Source organism: Episyrphus balteatus, chromosome 1 (genome assembly GCF_945859705.1).
Source record: "Episyrphus balteatus chromosome 1, idEpiBalt1.1, whole genome shotgun sequence".
In the NCBI taxonomy this organism is placed as follows: Eukaryota; Metazoa; Arthropoda; class Insecta; order Diptera; family Syrphidae; genus Episyrphus; species Episyrphus balteatus.
Window position 1 is genome coordinate 106,723,407 of NC_079134.1, and position 23,011 is coordinate 106,746,417.

Below are 23,011 nucleotides of genomic sequence, written 5' to 3' on the forward strand. Positions count from 1 at the left end.
CGCGTACACGATGCCTCTTAAGTCAAGGACTCAAATTTGACATTCTTCTTTTGATTTAAAATTTGTTGTTGTTGATTGCACCAAGAAGCAAAAAGAAATGAGAGAGAATGCTGAAAAAAGAAAAAAAGGAAAAAGAAACGTCAAAAAAGAGTCCCGGACTCACGACCCACGACTCTCCGGTCGGATAATTTTTTCTCTAATCTTTTTTCTCTTTTGCACTCATTATGTTTAAAAAGAGTCGCACCTCTTGAGTCTTCATGTACCTAATAGCTGACATACACGCTCATTGATTTTGAAATAACTTATGCTGGATTTTCATACGTCTGCATTTCCAGATCTGCGTCTGCATGCAGAAAAGTAAAGGGAGATAGATACAATACGTACAATCCGTACGTATGAAGGAGAGGCATTGATGAAGACAGAAAGTTTCGTCTTCGCCATAACCCTTCAAGCAAGAAAACTGAGTTCGATAAGACAGTCCGACCTCAGAACGAGAAAAACGGGGTTTAACTCACACACTTGCAACTTTTTGTGTATGAACACAAAGCCGAAGGAGAAATCGTGGTGAAAAAACCAATACACATAAAATCGGCTCCGCGGTGATTATAATTTTCATACTAAATTGAGCCGCCGGCGGACCCGTTTCATAGTCGAGATCGGACTCAGGCGGAGCGGACTTGTTTGCTTGAAGGGAATCTTCCTATAATCTGCATTTGTGAAGATGGCTGCATTTTTATCTACTCTCTCTATCCATCATCTCTGGTTCTTAAATACTGTGTCTCCTTTCAATGCAGATCTGGAAATGCAGACGTATGTAAATCCAGCATTACATGCACACTGTCTCTGTTTGTTTTTGATTTGAACATACATGTCAGTTTCACTTTCACTTATGCGCCAAGCGACTGAGACCGCTCTTGCTTACCCTTCAAGAAAGAAAACGGAGCTCAGATTTGACAATCCAACCCCAAAATGCGAAATACAATGTTGCACTTGCAACTTTTTGTGTTCATACATATAAACCAATCAGGAATCGTGGTAAAAAAGTATGAAAGGGAAAAGTGTCTCTCGTCTCGTGTTTTGTATATTTAATTATTCTTAACATTTAAAATAATAAACAATTAGCTGCAAATTCATAAAATTAAATATGAAAATATTTTACGTAAACCTCCAATGGAAAGTGCTTTTATTTTTCCAGGATAGCTTCAACAACAAACAACATCACATTCTTCAACTAAAATATATTTTTATTTTATTTTATTTTTTTATTTTATCTTTATTATTGTATGACCACATCACATTATTCAACTAAAGATTTATTGTATTTTATCTTAATTATTCAGCCATATCACAAATTCTATCGTAGGTGAAAATATCCTACGTTTCCTGATAAAACTATATCAAAATCCGTCGTAGTAAATTCGGTGTAGAAAAAATTCTACGATTTTCGGAAGTCGTAAAAAACAAAAAATTGTCATAAAAGAAAAAAGTTATTTCCATTAGAATGTTTTCAAAATATTTATAAACATGGACCTTACTAATAAATCGATCGCTAAATACGCATTTAGGTAGATACCTAGTCAAATTTTAAGGACGTCCTAAATGTGGTTTTACCAATAGCAAAATTAATCAATTCCTTTACTAACTTCCGCTCTATTACTTAATTAACTGCAATTTATAACTGCAAAATTTATTAAAACTCTTAAAATGTAGATAAAAAATAAAAAAAAAAGTCTTGCCACAAGCAGGACTCGAACCCCAGACCTATCAGATACCTTTTATGCAGGCAAAATATTACTCCTTAAGTCTGGCGCCTAAGACTGCTCGGCCATCCTCACATAGTACTGAAAGGATTCAAATTTGTCACATACAAGAAATCCATTTTTTTCCCAAGCATTTTTACACTGATTTTCTTTTAAAAAATTGAAACACAGGAACAGAAAAAGTTTTCTTAACGTTTTGACGTTTAACGCAGCTTATTTCGAAAAGGAGTATGAAAGCTTTCAATGCGGCAAATCTTTTTTCGATTCCACTCGGAATTAGTGATGACAGCATGTCGTAGACCGGGACGTAGTTACTTGCAGCTAAAAGTCCTCTTTGGATGATATCGCAAATGGTCTCCTCGAACTTCCCGTAGACGGTTATTACAATATCATCGGCAAAACCAAGAAATCGAATACCCAGGGATGTTAGATGTTTCAGTAATTCATCTACAAGGCTCCATAGCAAGGGTGATAGTACTCCCTGTGTACATACTCTTGTTGTAATGATTTCCTGTGTTGTTACACCTGTAGTTGCCTCTGCCGTTTTTGTGCCCAACATTTCTTTCTTACAAGAGCCTTAGATACGGATTCATGAGAGGTGTTATCAAAGGACCACTTTATATCTAGGGAGGCGCATAGTGCAGTTTCTTTAACATTTAATGCTTTTTGTACGGTGTTCGTTAATTTCAGTTTCAGTTGACTTAACTGCCCTGTAGGCATGTTGGCGACTATTCAGAGGCATTTTTAATGAGTGCTTCTGATCTTATGAAGTTGTCAATTAATTTTTCCAATATCTTCTTGCTGCAGCAGGAGAAGAGGAGATGCTCTCACAGAAGGTCCTAAAACTGTTTCTTTTCTACTCTCCGGTTCTTTTCGCCTCATTAAGAGTTTTCTTACACTGGATCTTCGTATTTACAGATTTTCGTTCCACCAAGGTGGGCTTTATAGGGCAACTGAGTTCAAACGCCTCATATATTGCCCCACTGACCTCATTAACTATTTGCTCCAACTCATAGTGACTTGTTGTCGTTCTAGCTAGACCAATTTGTTCAAGATTGCTCTTTAGAGCAGTTTTGTAGATGTTCCAGTTCGTTTTTCTTGAATTTCTTCGAAAGGTATTCTCTGTTTGAATGCCTTTAAGGTTAAACGTTATGATTCTATGATCAGACAGTGAGAGTTCGTTGGAAACTTTCCAATCCCTTATTAAGCTGCTTAAATTCGGGGTTCCAAATGTGAAATCTGACACTTCATTTCTAGTTCTAGTTACAAAAGTTGGGATATTCCCTACATTGAATGTATCTAGATTTTTTTCTATAATAAAATTTAAAAGGTATTCAACCCCTTTGATTAATATCGGAACATCCCCACGTTGAATGGTGAGCGTTTGCGTCTGATCCAACCAGCTTCTGTACTTCAGCTGGCGGTTTGTCGTCATCATCAGCGGCAAAGTATGCTGCCGCTACACCATCGTGCAGGAATTGTCCTTGGTGTATATCTGGGCTTGTATTAGAACAAGGTCCCGCGTCATACATTTTGAAAGACATATCAAATTTATATTATTTCTGATCATTATGCGAGGTGGTTCTGGGCGAGGTGTTTCTCGTGTCCCATATTAAATTGGAGTCCTTACTTGTTAGTTGACCCCCGTTAACCCAGGGTTCTTAGATCAGCACTAAACCCAGGTTATCCGCCGTTAATTTCCTTGCTATGACAGCTGAAGCCGCCAGCCTGTCGCTGATCCCGCGTCCCATTTTGTTTACAGAATAGAGGCTGGAAGTGCTACGTACCTAGATACGAACATATAAATTAATGTGATTTTTCAATCAGGTGCTCCAAAGTAAAAATCGATCAAATTCGATTCGAAACTAAAAATCCGACCATCCAATCAGAATTTTTAAAGTCTAAAAGTTACGATTAAACATTTTGAGAGGCTGCTCTTTTTGCTAAGCCGCACAATATCATCCAAGTCCAGAAAAAAAAAAACTATTTGACTCGCAGCCTGAGCAAACAAAAAAATCACCCACAACCTATCCAGCTTGGCACCTTTATTTCAATGTGTTAAGATACATATTTTTATTTTTTTTTATCCTACTTAAAAAGTCCTGCAAGGACTAATTAAAATTAGTGTTAAATTTTTGACACTATTGAGGTGAACAAATTAATTTCAAAAAAAGAATTTACTGTTTAAAATTTTGTCTGCCTTTTTTCTGCCATGATACTCCTTTTTAATAAAAAAAAAAACAAAACAAAACAAAACCATCTGCAAACAAAATTTAACTCAAATTTAACCAGGTCCCGGAGCCCAATAAATTTTTAACAGCTGAAAATTTTTTATTCACCTCAATAGTGTCAAAAATTTTACAAGAATTTAACTATTTAACGCAATTCACACACGGCCTTAACACAACAATCAAAATCATCCATACTTTCATCCTCGAAAAACATCCATTTCTCTACTTTTTTTGTTTGTTAATATTTTCAGATAATTTTGTATGAACACAACAATTAAACTACCTGGGCACTATTGTTTTTATCGAGAGAAAATAAAATCTGGATAATTATCTGGATTTTTCAAAAATCTATACAGATAAAGTTTTTGTTGTTTTTAACACGTAAATTGTTTTGATTTCAAATATCTCGATGTCGTTTTTTTACACAAAATCTATAAAGATAAACAAAAAAACACACCTAATAATAGTTTAATGCTTTAAGTAAAATACTGCGAACTAAAGTTGGTGCGACATTCGCTTAAGGTGCCAATTATTGGGCAGTTTACCCTAGGTAATTTCTCCATCTTCAAAATTTTGCGCGGGATTAAAAATGTTTTGTAGAGATTAAAATTGTAGAGATAAAATTAGTTTTTTTTCCGATCAGCGTACTAGGCTTAAGTGTTTATTAAGGAAAAAGTAACATTTTTAATAATATATCTGTTTTCAAATTACGCCCGGGCTAAAATGGACAAAGTAAACTCAGTGGGGGCTAAAGCCTAGTACGTAGATCGGGAAAAAAATAAATTTTATCTCTACAAAACATTTTTTAATCCTGCGCAAAATTTTGAAGTTGGAGAAATTACCTAGGGTAAACTGCCCAATCATTGGCAGATTGGCACCTTTAGCGAATGACGCACCAACTTTAGTTCGCTTTTTTTTCCGTATAGCATAAGACTATTATTAATACTTTTTTTTGTAATTATCCATATCTCGTTTGGTAAGAATATGCCAAAAAAACGGGAAAAAGTGAATTTTTAAACAAAAAATAAAAATAGTAGCTGTAAATGGTTTTTAAACTCAAGGTGCCAATCACATGGGGAGTGGCAACAATAGGGCAGTTTACCCTAAGTAATTTCTATCAATAGTTTTTTTCTTCTTTCAAATTAAATTATTATTTTTTTGTTTTTGATTTGATTCTGAGTTGTATTTGCTTCGTCTTCACTTTCCAAGTATTTTATTAAAGAGTCAAGGTGGAATTTTGTTTCAATTATTTTCAATTTTGTTTTATTTTTTTTTTCCTTGTCTAATTTTTGCCGGCAGAATAATGCATTACAATTTGGCAACCAATGTCAGTTTGGAAGATATTAGGGCTCAGTTATAGCTATCAGTAAAATCCATCAGTAAAAATTTTGTTTAGCTATTTTGAATACTTTAAACTTTTATTTTGAGCAAAATATTGATCAAATAAGTTGGGAGCTTATTTTAACTATTTTTTCAAAAAGAAGCAATGCATTTGGTGTTAAATTTTATTCACAAATCCATTTTATAAATTTTACTGTTCAGTAAAATGAAATTTCATCAGTAAAATTTATAAAATGAATTTGTGACTAAAATATTACACCAAATGCATTGCTTCTTTTTCAAAAAGTTAGTGAAAATGTGTTTTATATTTATTTCATCAATATTTTGCATAAATTAAAATCTTAAATTATTCAAAATAGCAAAACAGAATTTTTACTGATGGCTTTTATTGATAGCTATAATTGAGCTCTTACCTTTTTATGTGTACTGTGACCGCATATGGCCTCCGGTGTGGTCTAGCCTTTCAGCAAACATAAGCAAAATCGATCTCAGTCGCTCGGCTCATAAAGGCCCAACTATAACCCGCATAAGCAAACATAAGCGAATGTCAAAAATCGAACGAAAATTAGCTTATGTTTGCAAAATTAGCGCTAATAGCCATAATTGACTTGAGTGAACAGAGCCCTCAACCATAAACGAAAAATACCAAGACTGGAAACTCGGCGGTCAACTGACGTTTGCCTACAAGCTGCGAGGTGTGGTGAATGTCGTGAACCTATCGTTGTGTTCGTGTCCGATGTGTGGTGAATGTCGTGAATCTATAAATGTGTGCGTGTTAACGTCATTTACCAACGTGGTGGCAATCACATATATTCACAGAATCAACCCCACAGATGAAGAAACACAGAATAATATTTTGTTCTCAATCTACACCTAGTCAGCTGTTACACGAAGCCTCAAGAGGCTTGACTCTTTTTTCGAATTTTCTTTTGATAATCATTATGTGAGGCGCGTACTATTACACGATGCCTCTTAAGTCAAGGACTCAAATTGGACATTCTTCTTTTGATTTAAAATTTGTTGTTGTTGTATTGCACCAAGAAGCAAAAAGAAATGAGAGGGAATGGTGAAAAAAGAAAAAAAGGAAAAAGAAACGTCAAAAAAGAGTCCCGGACTCACGACCCACGACTCTCCGGTCGGATAATTTTTTCTCTAATCTTTTTTTTCTTTTGCACTCATTAAAAAGAGTCGCGCCTCTTGAGTCTTCATGTAATAGCTGACATACACGCTCATTTATTTTGAAATAACTTATGCTGGATTTTCATACGTCTGCATTTCCAGATCTGCGTCTGCATGCAGAAAAGTAAAGGGAGATAGATACAATACGTACAATCCGTACGTATGAAGGAGAGGCATTGATGAAGACAGAAAGTTTCGTCTTCGCCATAACCCTTCAAGCAAGAAAACTGAGTTCGATAAGACAGTCCGACCTCAGAACGAGAAAAACGGGGTTTAACTCACACACTTGCAACTTTTTGTGTATGAACACAAAGCCGAAGGAGAAATCTTGGTGAAAAAACCAATACACATAAAATCGGCTCCGCGGTGATTATAATTTTCATACTAAATTGAGCCGCCGGCGGACCCGTTTCATAGTCGAGATCGGACTCAGGCGGAGCGGACTTGTTTGCTTGAAGGGAATCTTCCTATAATCTGCATTTGTGAAGATGGCTGCATTTTTATCAACTCTCTCTTTCCATCATCTCTGGTTCTTAAATACTGTGTCTCCTTTCAATGCAGATCTGAAAATGCAGACGTATGTAAATCCAGCATTACATGCACACTGTCTCTGTTTGTTTTTGATTTGAACATACATGTCAGTTTCACTTTCACTTATGCGCCAAGCGACTGAGACCGCTCTTGCTTACCCTTCAAGAAAGAAAACGGAGCTCAGATTTGACAATCCAACCCCAAAATGCGAAATACAATGTTGCACTTGCAACTTTTTGTGTTCATACATATAAACCAATCAGGAATCGTGGTAAAAAAGTATGAAAGGGAAAAGTGTCTCTCGTCTCGTGTTTTGTATATTTAATTATTCTTAACATTTAAAATAATAAACAATTAGCTGCAAATTCATAAAATTAAATATGAAAATATTTTACGTAAACCTCCAATGGAAAGTGCTTTTATTTTTCCAGGATAGCTTCAACAACAAACAACATCACATTCTTCAACTAAAATATATTTTTATTTTATTTTATTTTTTTATTTTATCTTTATTATTGTATGACCACATCACATTATTCAACTAAAGATTTATTGTATTTTATCTTAATTATTCAGCCATATCACAAATTCTATCGTAGGTGAAAATATCCTACGTTTCCTGATAAAACTATCTCAAAATCCGTCGTAGTAAATTCGGTGTGGAAAAAATTCTACGATTTTCGAAAGTCGTAAAAAACAAAAAATTGACATAAAAGAAAAAAGTTATTTCCATTAGAATGTTTTCAAAATATTTATAAACATGGACCTTACTAATAAATCGATCGCTAAATACGCATTTAGGTAGATACCTAGTCAAATTTTAAGGACGTCCTAAATGTGGTTTTACCAATAGCAAAATTAATCAATTCCTTTACTAACTTCCGCTCTATTACTTAATTAACTGCAATTTATAACTGCAAAATTTATTAAAACTCTTAAAATGTAGATAAAAAATAAAAAAAAAGTCTTGTATCAAGTCCAGACCTATCAGATACCTTTTATGCAGGCAAAATATTACTCCTTAAGCCTTAGACTGCTCGGCCATCCTCACATAGTACTGAAAGGATTCAAATTTGTCACATACAAGAAATCCATTTTTTTCCCAAGCATTTTTACACTGATTTTCTTTTAAAAAATTGAAACACAGGAACAGAAAAAGTTTTCTTAACGTTTTGACGTTTAACGCAGCTTATTTCGAAAAGGAGTATGAAAGCTTTCAATGCGGCAAATCTTTTTTCGATTCCACTCGGAATTAGTGATGACATCATGTCGTAGACCGGGACGTAGTTACTTGCAGCTAAAAGTCCTCTTTGGATGATATCGCAAAGGGTCTCCTCGAACTTCCCGTAGACGGTTATTACAATATCATCGGCAAAACCAAGAAATCGAATACCCAGGGATGTTAGATGTTTCAGTAATTCATCTACAAGGCTCCATAGCAAGGGTGATAGTACTCCCTGTGTACATACTCTTGTTGTAATGATTTTCTGTTCATGAGTATGAGAGGTGTTATCAAAGGCCCACTCTATATCTAGGGAGGCGCATAGTGCAGTTTCTTTAACATTTAATGCTTTTTGTACGGTGTTCGTTAATTTCAGTTTCAGTTGACTTAACTGCCCTGTAGGCATGTTGGCGACTATTCAGAGGCATTTTTAATGAGTGCTTCTTATCTTATGAAGTTGTCAATTAATTTTTCCAATATCTTCTTGCTGCAGCAGGAGAAGAGGAGATGCTCTCACAGAAGGTCCTAAAACTGTTTCTTTTCTACTCTCCGGTTCTTTTCGCCGCATTAAGAGTTTTCTTACACTGGATCTTCGTATTTACAGATTTTCGTTCCACCAAGGTGGGCTTTATAGGGCAACTGAGTTCAAACGCCTCATATATTGCCCCACTGACCTCATTAACTATTTGCTCCAACTCATAGACCAATTTGTTCAAGATTGCTCTTTAGAGCAGTTTTGTAGATGTTCCAGTTCGTTTTTCTTGAATTTCTTCGAAAGGTATTCTCTGTTTGAAGGCCTTTAAGGTTAAACGTTATGATTCTATGATCAGACAGTGAGAGTTCGTTGGAAACTTTCCAATCCCTTATTAAGCTGCTTAAATTCGGGGTTCCAAATGTGAAATCTGACACTTCATTTCTAGTTCTAGTTACAAAAGTTGGGGTATTCCCTACATTGAATGTATCTAGATTTTTTTCGATAATAAAATTTAAAAGGTATTCAACCCCTTTGATTAATATCGGAACATCCCCACGTTGAATGGTGAGCGTTGGCGTCTGATCCAACCAGCTTCTGCACTTCAGCTGGCGGTTTGCCGTCATCATCAGCGGCAAAGTATGCTGCCGCTACACCATCGTGCAGGGATTGTCCTTGGTGTATATCTGGGCTTGTATTAGAACAAGGTCCCGCGTCATACATTCTGAAAGACATATCAAATTTATATTATTTCTGATCATTATGCGAGGTGGTTCTGGGCGAGGTGTTTCTCGTGTCCCATATTAAATTGGAGTCCTTACTTGTTAGTTGACCCCCGTTAACCCAGGGTTCTTAGATCCGCCGTTAATTTCCTTGCTATGACAGCTGAAGCCGCCAGCCTGTCGCTGATCCCGCGTCCCATTTTGTTTACAGAATAGAGGCTGGAAGGGCTGTCCTTACGCTTTTAGTGGTATTGGTGTACGACAGTGGTCTCTAGCTAGTGTTCAGCGCCGTGTTTGATCCCGCTTCTGCTGAGTTGCCCAATCTTGGCTTTTTTACCTCTTGGTAATATGGTGATTTTTCCTCTTACCTTGTCCCTGGCTTTTGAGGGATTTAGCTCTTAGCTCAGCTCTCCTTTCCTCCACCCTCATTTTGGCTTCTTCAGGGGTTTTCCCTTCCGCTTAGACCTTTCCTGAAGGGGTCATCCAGGCCACCTGGTTTGCCCAGTTTCGGAAGGATTCTATCTTTCGCCTTCTGCCTTCTATATGGCTTCTTTTTGGCTTTCTTGGAAGCTGATTTTGAGGATGGGGTATTCCTTTACCTGGTGCCATCTTTGGCTTTGGCTACATCTTTAGATCGCCCGGAAGGTATTCTCTCTTGGTTAGTAGAGGATGTAGTTCGAGTAGCATTTTCTCTTCGTCTAGGAGTTGTTCTCCTTCGACTAGAAGTAGATACTTCTGCCCGGTTTCTAGTCCGGTCAATTTAGACATCCGAGGTTACATTAATTCCCAGCAAGCTGAAAATTGGTAGGATTGTTGGAAACACCATCATAAATTAAATCTAAAAAGTCCTCAACGATCCGAGGCCTGGAAAAAAATTTACGGGGGGTCAAAGGTCACAAAAACTGGTTTTTCACGATTTTCAGCAAAACAGTAAGTCTTATCAAAAAATTTTCAATGCAAGAATTGTAGACCAAATTATTTTCAATTTTTCAATTTTGTTTTTAGTGAACTTGTTATTTACAATTGACTTAAAATTAACTTATGTCTAAGATTCATTGATAGATACAAAATTTTGTTGGCACAGAGGGGGCCTAACCTTATACAATGACTAAGTTATAAAATATAAATAAATATTATACATGGATAAACTTAATTTAAAGTCTGCTGGATAGGTTGTCCTCGGGGTGTTCAGACCCGGATGTCCAGTTGTGGGGTTGGTTGAGTTGGGTTGGTTTGATTGGCGTTAGCCACGGTAGTAAGCCGACTGGGTGTCGACGTAAAAGTTAACTTCTTCGTTGTCCATTGAAATTATGTTCTCAGCCAGTATATCCAAAGCGCAAAGGTACCTAGGTTCCGGATGTCGTTGTTGGGCTGTCATTCTTCTCATCAGTTGATTGGGATGGTTGGCGATATTTCCTACCAGTACCTTCGCCGATTGCAGTAGATACTTGTCCAGTGGTATGATTTTTGCTTCCTCGTAGAGTCGCTTGTTGCTATAGTATTTCTGCCGCTGTCGGTCAAAGATGAGTCCAGTGCAAATCCTCAGTATTTTTCTCTCGAACATTTGTAGTTCCTTCATGGCTGTCTTGGAGATGGTGTACCATACTGGAAAGCTGTAGGCAATGACTGGTCGCAGAAGCTGCTTGTAGATCGAGAGTTTCGTTGGTTGACTCAATCCTGTTCTTCTTTTCATCAGAGGGTGAAGGCGATGGAAAGCAAAGTTGGCTTTTTTGAGGACCAAACGGGAGTGATTGTTGAATCTCAGGAGCTCGTTAAAGTTGATTCCTAAGTACTTGGCGTTGCGTTTGGCTGGCAATCTAGTTCCATCTGGAAGTGTCAATGTGATGCTTCTACAGCTTCCAGCCGATCGACTGCCTCTTCCTCCTGATCGTCTAAGGCACAGTAGTTCCGACTTGGATGAGTTTATTGGGATACCACATTTACTGTAGAACTCATACAGTTTCCGAATGTGAGCTTCGACTTTCCTGGCAGCTATTGTTGGCGAGATGGACTTGCAGTAAGTGAGTGAATCGTCCGCGTAAAGCAGGTTCTCGCACTCACTTGCAGGTGGTTGGTCTGACTTCAGGATGCTGTAAAGGAAGGGGCCAAGTTTGGATCCTTGAGTAACTCCAGCTCTAATGACTTTCATTGGTGATTTCCGATCCTCCACTTGCACACAAAAGTTTCTGGAAGAGAGAAAAGAAAAAATAATTTTAATTAGTGCCAAAGGAAAGCCTAGTGAATGAAGTTTATGGATAAGAGCATCTATCCATACGCTGTCAAAGGCTTTTTCGACATCCAAAAAGCATGCGATGGTAACTTGATTGTTGTTTAAAGCTGAGGTGATGTCTTGGTGGAACTTCATGAGCGGATGCAGTGTGGAGTGCTTCTCCCGAAAACCAAACTGCATGTCTGGGATGATGTTGTTATCGCTGCAGAACTTCTTCAGCTTCCTGAGTGTCAGCTCTTCCAAGAGCTTACTAAGATTATTGAGAAGAGAGATTGGCCTGTAATTGGAGATGATGTTCCTAGCACCTTTCTTAGGAATCGCCACAATTCTTGCAGTTTTCCATTTCTGTGGGAAGTAGCAGTTGTTTATGCAGTTGTTGAGGATGATAGCTAAGAAGATAATCACTGTTTGCGGGAGCCTCTTTATGATGAAGTTGGAGATACCATCCGGTCCAGCTGATTTTTTCGGTTTGGATAGGTTAATTATTTCGGCAATCTCTTCTGGGTCACTCAGGTTTGGGCTGTCAGTTGGTTCATTTGCAGGATTGGAGTCGCTGAATGTTGCTTTATCGTTGTTAAGTAATAAGGTCCTTTGGATGGATGCTTCGACTTCCTCTAAGAAGACCGGGACTACGGAAGGGTTCGGTGTGAAGTTACTTTCGAAGTGGACTGCAAACGCTTCTGCTTTTTCCTGCGATGTCGTTGCTTCTCCATTGTTGGTATTTATGACTTCCCAGGATTGGTGACTTCTGACCGACAATTCGGTTGATGTTCTTGAAGGCATCAGGTCCGGGCTTTATTGACTGTAGTCTCTTCTGGAATTGTGTGTTGTTGAAGTGCTGAATGGAGTTTCGCAGCATGATATTGGTGCATTGAAGTTCACTCCACAGCGTTCGGTAGTTTGGATTTGATGTGTTCAGTTCCCGCTGGTGAATCCTTTGGAGACGCTTCCTTAACCGTTGTCTATGTGCGTACAGGTTTTGCACGTGTTCAGGAAGATGTTGATAGCGGTCTTTTGATGTCTTCGGTTGCTTTTGACTGTCCAGTGCTCTCGTGATTGCTATTTCCAGGGAGTCAATAGCAGCATCAATTTCAGTATTCTCCAAGTTCCTGTTTTGTGGAGGCAGTGTCACGGTTTGTTCGACATCCCTCTGCAGCCTGTCTACATCTAGACGTCTGTAGTTAATGAAGTGTGCTACTGGTTGTTCTATAACGTAAATGGGATGGTGAAGCTTGATTATTAGCTGTACTGCTTCATGATCCGAGTCGCTGGGTACTGTTGAACAGGTGAAGTTGCTGGTTCTATATGAATGAGATTTGAAGTTGAAAGGAAAAAGTCCATTGTTGATGGTGTTCTCGGGTAGGTTGGTTTAATCGCCAATGATTCATCTCTCCCTGTGTTTAAGTTGATAGCTGTGGCTTCACTGGTGAGGAGTCCTGTTATGATGGTTTCACTGGTGCTTAGATTCTTCTTAACAAATATTGCGGTCCCTCTGGGGTTCTCCGTTTTATCCTTCCGATATATGTTGTATCCCCGGATATCGATGTTGTTCTTCCTTGTCACGTTGGTTTCACTGATGAGGGCGATGTCTGGATTGTTGTTCTTCATGAACAAATTTAATGATGTCCTCTTTTCCAGGCTGTACAATGAATTGACATTGTACGTCAGTATGCGGAGCTTCTTTAATGTCATAAGGTAAATATGAAGGTGGCTAAGGCCGCGGACTTATCTCCCTCACTTAGTTGCCGATAATTGGGTGGAACGGCACTCCGGGCTTTCTGCATCACTGTGAGGAGATTATCCCCGAAGAGGCGCTCTACTTCGTTGTTGAGGTTCATCGATGGAGGTGTTGAGGTTGACCCTGATCTTGTTGTCTTCGTTGGCCCTGCCTTGACAGGGATAGTTTTAGCTGGGGTCCTTGCTTGCTGTTGTTGTGGCTGCTGCTGGATATGGCTCTTGGTGCTTGTTGGTTTTGGTGTTGTTGTTGCTGCGGTAGCTTTAACTCCTCGTGCTTTTTGGGCCATTGCTGCATAACTGATTGCTGGGCGGGTCAGCGCACAGGCTGATTTAGCAACAAACTCTTGCTGAGCCTTTTTCTCTGCTTTCATGGTGTTTCTCTCTGTGAGCTTAGCCTTTAGTGTTGGGCATCCCTTAAAGCTGGCTGGATGTCCTTCCTTTTGGCAATTGGCGCACCAAACGTCCAATCTGGTGTTCTCTTTCCTTTTGCACTGGCCTGGTTCGTGTTCCTCCTTGCATTTGACGCACACGTACTGGCGCCCGCAGTTGGTGGCAGTGTGGCCAAAGCGTTGGTGCGGCACTGCACGATGTCGTTCGACCTTAACCGCTCCCAATAAACCTTGTGGTTCATTATCAGGGTCTTGGAGAAGACTTCAGAGAAGACGACAACAAAGTTATTGTACTGCTTTGCCTGCGCCTTCTTTGATTTAAACTCCGTGACTTTTATTACTGGGAGACCCTCAATCCTCAGTTCATCTTCCAATTCTATGGCTGCCAGTGTGAAATGCAGTACTTCAAGAGCAGTAGGTTCTTCCGGTCCTCACGGGTAGTAAAGGTGTTAAACTGAATCTTACTAGCTTTTAAGAAGTTCTTTACACCTTCAAATGATTGGCGATTTCCTGTCGAGATGATTGTCGTCTTGGTGTTGCGATTCTTGAAGGTTACGTTGATCATTTTGCTGATGCAGAATCTCCTGATTTCCGCAATGTTGCCGGAAAAGCAAAAGATTGGCGGCATTCCTGTTGACTTGGTGCTTGATATTGTCTTCGTTGGCTGGGTTGAGGTGCTGCTGGCAGTCGTTGGTTGTTGATTACTTACTGGCGTTTTAGTTATTGGCAGGGTTGGTGCTTGTGGTAGGGCAGTAGTTGGTGGCCCAATAGATAGCAATGGATTGTTGTTAGTTGCTGTTGTTAATTTCTTAGCTGCCTTGGAAACTTTGGTCGGTTTACGCAGTCTCTTCTGACCTGGCTGGGGGGATAGGCTGCCCTCTTCAGAGTTGGAAGCCGAATCGCTGGTATCCTCTTCTTCACTGGTATTGACTTCATCGCTGTTTGCGTCTTCGTTGGCTGGCTTCTTCTTATTTCCGTAGATTGGGTCGCTCTATGTTTCCATAACGTCATCTTGTTGATTCTTCTCCTCCGGTTCTTGTTCTATAATTGGCTGGATAAAACTTCCCAAAGTCTTGTTTAGTCCCGGACCATATTTAGGTCCCAGGTCGTTAATGATTTTTTTGGAGGAGTTCCTCCAGGGCAATAAATGCTGTTTCGGGATTTAATGGTTCGCCCATTGTTAATTGCTTTTAACACTTATTATTTATGACCCTGATTACCTGCACGCACAATGTTTTTAAAAAAAACTTTCGCGCGCACATTAACCCTTAGCTTAACGGATTAGCTTTGATAATTAGGAGTAGGTATGTTTTATTACCAGAGGGTAATAAAGCTTAAGCCTATTTCCAGGTAAACCTCCATGGGTAGAAAAAAGGGATTTCTGGGGATTAAGGTCGGTGGTTGTTTTAATTTGACTGAAACTGAAATTCAAGCTAAAAAAATAATGAAATTTCAGAAACTTTTCAGTTAGGAGTTTTTTTTTCAGAATTGGCCTGATTATGACGATTACAACTCAACTTCAACTTTTTGAATCATTATACCTAAGAAACGGTGGGTCTTAGGAAAAAAAGTGTCATGACACTTTTTATATATAATAATCTGGTCTACAATTCTTGCATTGACAATTTTTTGATAAGACTTACCGTTTTGCTGAAAATCGTGAAAAACCAGTTTTTGTGACCTTTGACCCCCCGTAAATTTTTCAGGCCTCGGATCGATGAGGACTTTTTAGATTTAATTTATGATGGTGTTCCCAACAATCCTACCAATTTTCAGCTTGCTGGGAATTAATGTAACCTAACCCCCTTATTTTAGTCTAATTTGACCGGACTATTCGGACGTCCCTAGGAGGTATTCTCCTATAGTCCTTACGACTTCCCGGTCTCGAATCGTCTCCATGAAGATTTCTCTCCATCCGATCCGCAATTTCATCGGTGGTGGCATCCTGTTCAATGAGGATGTTGTTTTTTTTTTAGACATATAAATCCCACGAGTAGCCAGAGAATTTAAAATTTTACATATAAATAAAACTATTTAGTTTTAAAACAAGCACAACACACGACCACGTAACACTGCAAGAAATTATAACAAAATGACGCATTGTACTTTGTGTATGTGTTGCCTTTGTCTTTCCTGCGTTCGTTTTCCTTTCCACACTTTTTCACTACGATTCTCCTTCGACTTTCAATTCAATTTCAATTTATTATAAATTAATTGGTACATTAAGATAAAATATCTATAGTACTTAGATATCTTAACATTAGTTTTTATAACATTAATGACTTTGTTTAACAAAGATAAAAACAAAAAAACTTAAAAACTATTACAAAAATAGAAAACAAAAATAATTAAAATTAAATTTGAAACAAATTTTAAGAAAATGTTAAATAACATGTAAAATAGAATTAAAATAAGAAGAGAGAAATGTTTGTGTTCATACACAAGAAATTGTGAGTGTGTGAGTGCAAACTCGTCTGCCCTCGTATTAAGCATTTTCTATTAGGACCGTCAAATATGAACTCCGACTTCTTGCTGGAAGGGTCTGAGTCAAGAACAATCAGATGAAAGAAAGAAAGGTGGCTTCTTGAGTTATTGTATTGAAATTGTTTGTTTAGGAAATTGTTGTTGCTTTTGACTTTGACAATTCAAACGTCATAAAAATATGACGCCATCTTGCAAATGAAAACGCTAATGATACTACAAATGTCAGTGTCTTCAAAATTAACAGTTTGACGTGTTTGAACACTTCTTGCTTAAAAGCCCTATTATGTAAGTCAAAATGGCGACATGGCGTTTAGCATACCTTTCCCTTTAAAGCCTAGTTCGCAGATCGCGCTAAAATTTATCTTTCATACAAGTTTCCTCCAAAGATAAATTTAAGCGAGAATTTTTAGCTAGGTAGTACGCAGTTCACGCGCTAAATTCGAATTCTCATCTACTACTTTTGCAAAAAGTCTCCACTCAATTTAGCTCGCGAAATAATGCTCAGCGCATTTTTTCACAGATAAATTTTGACATTTTTGTGGTTGTTGTTGTTGCTGCAAGGAATAAGAGCAGGGCTGCTGAAATCGCTACTAAGGGAGTATTTGTACTCCCCATGCATACACCGCCCTGCAAACCAAACCTCAGTAGTTTAGGGGAAATTACAACCACCAACAAAGTCTATACTTTGTAGATGTATGTGTTTCCTTATTTACCAAAATCTCTCCCCTCAAAATATTGTAGTTTTGTTTCTCCTGAAAAAAATAAACTCTTTGGCAAATGGGAGGAAAAGAGCGCGATGTATGCAATGCACAAAGTTTTGTCTCTTTTGTAATGGCGGCTCGCGTTTGATTTGACTTTTCCTGTATTTTGTAGTTTCTAGTGAAACCTTGATAGCCACAGCAACATATTAGTTAAGAAAAAAAAAAACATTTCTGTGCTCCATTTGATAGATAAATAGAACAATTTAACTTAAAAAAAAAATAAATAATCTTCTCAGTGTTTTTTGTGAAAACTATTTTCTAAAAAAACAATCTACCACAAAAATTCCTCAGCACGCCACACAAATTCCACCACCCTTTCCACCATCAAAATGCACAGCCTCAACCTTGTGCATTTAGAAAAAAAAATCACAAAAAAATTACACAAAAGCTACCACCAATTATTGATTTGGAAAATAAAGGTATGTTTATTTTAAAATTGATAAATTATATAGTTGTTGATTTTTCTGTCTTCTAGAGGAGATCAATTCCAGACATCAATGACTGAGTTTACAGTTCCAAAGGTTCCTCCACACCATCCAGAACGAGTGAAATGAACCTTATATTTAATAGAGACTTCAATACAATGAGTGTGATCCACATTCCACAGACTTGTAGTGTAAGTTAATAAGATTCCCTTTTGCACTTTGTGAAGCTGATGGTATTATTTTTTTTTTCTCAGGTCTGCACCCTCCGACCACTTGTTGATGTGTTCGCTCTAATCCTAAAAAAAACAACATTCAACAATTCTATATCGAGTATAAAAATGACGTCAGAGACTCCTTGCTCGCCACAGTATTGGATGCAGTCTTTCGAGTGACAATTAAGATGTGCACGATCGTATTACAAACAGATTGCGAGGCATGCATTTTGTTCCCCTCAACAGTTGTGTGGATAGATATAAGATTTTAGAGAAATTCAACGCCAACATTTCTCATAGTGGTCTCAAGTAAAGTGTCACACAAGACGTATGTTTTGATATTATATAATTCGAATGAATAAATCTAAATCTCTAACCAAAGTTTCAACTTCAGAGTTTATTTGTAATTTCATGTGTAATTTAGGCGTGGCAAAATCGCATCGTCACCTCCTCGCGGTGCCCGCTGGATATCCAACTAACGACGAGCGTTGGATCCATTCGATCCACGAGCTGAGTCACCTGAGTTATCTTTTCAGGAACTAGGAGCAAAAGAACAGAAATATCGCTCTGAATGCACCAGCTCACAATTAAATCCAAGAGCGTCTGACACATATTGTGCGGCACACTGGTCAGCGTCTGTACCCTGTGGGGCGGCTGAATATAAACTATGGATAGAAGTAACTGACCTATTTATGGTACGAAAACAAAGTTAAAAAAATTATGGCAATGAACAAAACGACTAGATTAAATACCCCAGGTGGCAATCCAGTTAAACTGGTAAATCCACTCTCTTTAGAGGTCGGTCCTATGGATTCTGGGGAGGACCAATTATTGCTTATAAATATTGAGAGACGGAGTTCAAAAATGCAAAGAACTCCCCCAAACAAATTTACTTCAGGGGTTACATCACCGACAACCCAAAACAATACTATTGATGTTAAACACATCAGCGAAAAAGGGACCAAAAAAATGAAGAGATCGACATTACAGATCAACAGAGTTCCATCGAAGACAAAGAGATAGACCAATCAAAATCAAAGAACTACTTTGAAGAATGGCAAATTGAAATAGCGGCAAGAAAACAACTTGAAGTTCTAGTTCAAAGTCTTCAGCTGCAAGTGAAAAAACTCGAAGAGAAAGTTTCCTTACTGGACAAGAAAGATTCAGAGTCCACACTTCAGTTAAGTCCAAAATATATTGAGCGTGAATATCAAACTGATGAAGAAGAGCTCTTGTTTGAAACTGACAAAAAGAAAAATAAGCGTATCACAAAGAAACGTAAACCAAACGGGAGTCCTGAGATTTGTTCAAGAAATCAGAAAAGCTCTAAAACAGAAAATAATAAAGAGTTGTTTACAAAAATTAAAGAAACGAATAATGTGGTAGCTGTTGTTAAATCAAGTTCTCACGCTAAAGGCAGCAAAAAAATTACACCACCACCAATTATGATCTCAGGATTTCCAATTTTTGGAGATCTTAAGAAAATAATAGAAAAATGTACTAAAAAAGCTTGTAAATACACATCGTACAACAAAGACAACTGGAAAGTCATAGTCGAAGAAGCCGACGAGTATAGATCTGTCACTGAAGAACTGAGCAAACACCAAATTCAATGGCACTCATATGAGAACAAAGCTACACGGCCAATAAAAGTAGTAGCCAGAGGTCTTCATTCCTCGTGCTCTCCCGAGGAAGTAGTGGAAGATCTTGTACAAAAAGGCTTCCAAGCCCTAGATGCAGTCAATCTATTTAAGAATGAGACAATAAAAAACTCCTCTGGAGAACCGACGACAAGTAAGAGGTTACTACCTTTATTCATGCTAACTTTTGATAGTAAACAAAGTGTCGAGGAGATTTATAAAGTAAGATCAATCTTGGGCATAGCTGTTAAAATTGAACCACTCCGAAAATCTAAAGTTGTTCCGCAGTGCAAACGTTGCCAAGCTTTTGGTCATACCCAAAAATACTGCAACCGCGAGTTTGCTTGTATAAAGTGCGAAGGAAAACATGCAACTAAAAATTGTCCGATGAGCAAAGATCAGAAAGCAAAATGTGTGAGCTGCCAGGGTAATCACCCGGCAAGCTATAGAGGTTGTCCAGTTGCCAAAAAATTCCAAGAGTTCAGAAGCAAAAATACATCTGCTAGAGACAAACCCAGAAACACAGTAAATACCGATTTAACTGCTGAAAACAATACTAAGAATGAACCGCCTAAAAAAGCTGTTCAAAGTAAAAGCGATGAAAAATCTAAAAATGTGCGGAAGAATGAAGAGACTTCCATAAAAGAAATGCTACACCTCATTCTTCAAAGAATTGATAAGCAGTATTTGAATATCAAACAGTTAAGCGAAAAAGTCGCTCTTAAAAAACACTCAAAATCGCTACATGGAATGCAAACGGTTTTTTACAACACTTATCCGAATTAAAAATCTTTTTAGATCTAGAACATATAGATATTTGCCTGGTGTCCGAAATTCATTTCTCCAATGGGCAAAGTCTAGATAATGTAATAGAAAACTATTCATGTTACCACGCTCCACATCCAGCTGACAAGGCAAGAGGTGGATCGACGATTCTTATAAAAGAAAGCTTAAAACATTATGAAGAAACCAAGCTTATTAATGAAAATATGCAAGTAACAACTATTAGTATTGGTATGAAAAAGAAAGAGTTTAAGATAGCAGCTATATACTGCCCACCAAGGCGCTCCCCGACAGAAGATGACTATACAGATCTATTAAATCTTCTTGGGCATAACTTTCTTGTTGGTGGAGACTTCAATGCGAAACACACCCATTGGGGTTCAAGACTTATATCAACAAAAGGCAAAAGACTTTTCCAAGCAGGCCGTAAATACAATTGCGAATTCTATTCCTCCAGGTCGCCTACTTACTGGCCTTCCGATACTAACAAAATACCAGACCTTATTGACTTTTTCGTAGCTAAAGGAATCTAACGAAATCACATTAGTGTCGAAGGTAATTATGACTTGTCATCAGATCATACTCCAGTGTTTCTAACACTAAGTGAATCGGAAGTAATAGAAAAAAGTAATCCAAAGCTTTTAAGTTTTATAAATTTAAGATCTCCCATGGATACAATCGAGCAAATTGACCATGAAGTGGAACAATTTATTGCTGATGTGCAACAGGCCGCTGAAGAAAGTACTCCAACATTTTCTAATAGAAGACAAAATGAAATAAAATATCCTTTAGAGATAAGAGAGTTGATAATAGAGAAAAGAAGAGCTCGAAGAAAATGGCAAAATACTAGATTTCCAGATGATAAAACAACGTTGAACCGTATAAGCAACAATCTTAAAAAACAAATTTTTAAATTCAAAAATGATTCACTCAGTACATTCCTAAAGAATTTAACGACTGATGCTTCAAACGATTTTTCGCTATGGAAAGCAGCCAAGCGCCTGAAAAGACCGCAGTTACTAAACTCTCCCTTGAAATCTCAAGATGGGAAATGGATCGGTAACCCAAAAGAAAAAGCTAACCTTTTCGCGGAGCATCTTGCGAATGTTTTTAAGCCATACCCAACAAACGCGGCTGAAAATAGCTTACAGTTAGTTGATAAGATAGATGAAAGTGAAATACCAATTGTAAGATTAAAAGAAATAAAAAGTATGTGTTTACATCAACCAGGTTACGATCTAATTACTGCTCAGGTTATGAAAGAAATGCCTTTGAAAGCCTTCATAAAACTCCAATATATAATAAATGCATGCCTTAAGCAACGGTATGTCCCACACCATTGAAAAATTGCTGAAGTTATTGTCATACCCAAGCAAGGTAAGCCACCTACAGAAGTGAAGTCTTACAGACCAATATCGCTTATACCAATTATGGCAAAAGTTTTTGAAAAACTGCTTCTGAAGAGACTTAGCAAAATTATAGAAGAAAGAAGGTTAATCCCAAATCATCAGTTTGGTTTTAGAAACAAACATTCCACGATAGACTAAGTTCATAGAATAACGGATGTAATAGAAAAAGCATTAGAAGAAAAACAAGTATGTTCAGCTATTTTCTTAGATGTTCAAGCCTTTGACAAGGTTTGGCATGAGGGACTTGAGTACAAACTGCAAAGGGATCTTCCCAGACAGTACTATGAAATATTAAAATCGTACATCTCAGACCAGTGGCGTAGATAGGGGGGGGATCAGGGGGATATATCCCCCCCCCCCATTGGGATCGATAATTGTGCAGTATAAACAGTCATGAATAAATAAGTTGAAGAAACGCACTTTGAAAAAAACGCTATGGACTTCGAGTTCTTGATTAGCTTAAAGGTTATAAATATGGTTTACCAACTTTCGTTGCCATTAAGTCGGTGTTTCAAAGAGTGAATTTAGACTTGGTCCAAGCAATGGAGCTCGCTAAAGATTTAAGGGATCAACTAAAAATTAAACGGGCAGAAGACGACTCATTTTCGAAAGTTTTTTGTATATGGGAAAAATTAGCTGAAATCCTTGACATAGGCGTTAAACATAAGAGAATAGTGAAGCGACAAAAGAATCGTTCGAACCCTTCGGTTCAAAGTACAGTAAAGAATATTTTCGTGTTACTGTTTTCAATCTTTTTCTCGATTTCTATGTAATGGGCCTTGGAGAAAAATGTACAAACCATGAAAACACACTAGAAGGGTTTCCGGTTCTTTCTAAGGATTCTTCGTCTGAAATAGACAAAGCAGCTAAAAAATTTAATGAAACTGTTGAGTTTTACCAAAAACTAGACCACATAAAATAGAACAAAAACAATAAGATTTCCTTATAGTTTTCATCCAAGAAGGAAATATTATTTAAACAATCGGGATTTCCTAATTGTTTTACCGACTTCCAAAAAGGAGGAGTTATTCAATTCGTCTGTACTATTTTTTTTTTTTGAGTTTGTCACCTCATAACTTTGGACCGAGTGAACAATTTTGATAATTCTTTTTGTAGGTATTGAAAAGCTGGTGCCTGTTCAGTACCATTAGAAAAACCATAAAACCCAGTTTTGATCCATGGAAGTCGGTTTTGTTTTTTTAATAAAAAAAATACGACCATGTACGGGATCACCTATTCCAACTTACTATAGAAATATTGGTCACAATTTTTGTTCTAGTGCCAAGTTGGAAAAAATATGAAATTTTTACAAAAATTTTTGAAAGATTTTGCACATGAAAATAATAAGAAATCTCTATGGAAAACCCTTATTAATTGTTGATATTAATAAGGTTTCTTCATAAAACAGTTCAATAAGGAAATCTGTTGGTATTTAGGTGGTCCTGGTCATATTTTTCTCTGTGTGAAGAATTAAAAACTCAGA

At 37.6% G+C, this 23,011-nt stretch overlaps 1 long non-coding RNA gene across 1 annotated transcript; it reads left to right on the forward strand.

Moving 5' to 3' along the window:
* The first annotated feature begins 16,267 nt into the window (after positions 1-16,267).
* LOC129907817 (uncharacterized) lies at positions 16,268-18,072 on the forward strand. The gene is made up of 3 exons (XR_008771174.1): positions 16,268-17,478; positions 17,535-17,675; positions 17,739-18,072. It is a non-coding gene; the product is annotated as an uncharacterized LOC129907817 (long non-coding RNA).
* Positions 18,073-23,011: the final 4,939 nt, after the last annotated feature.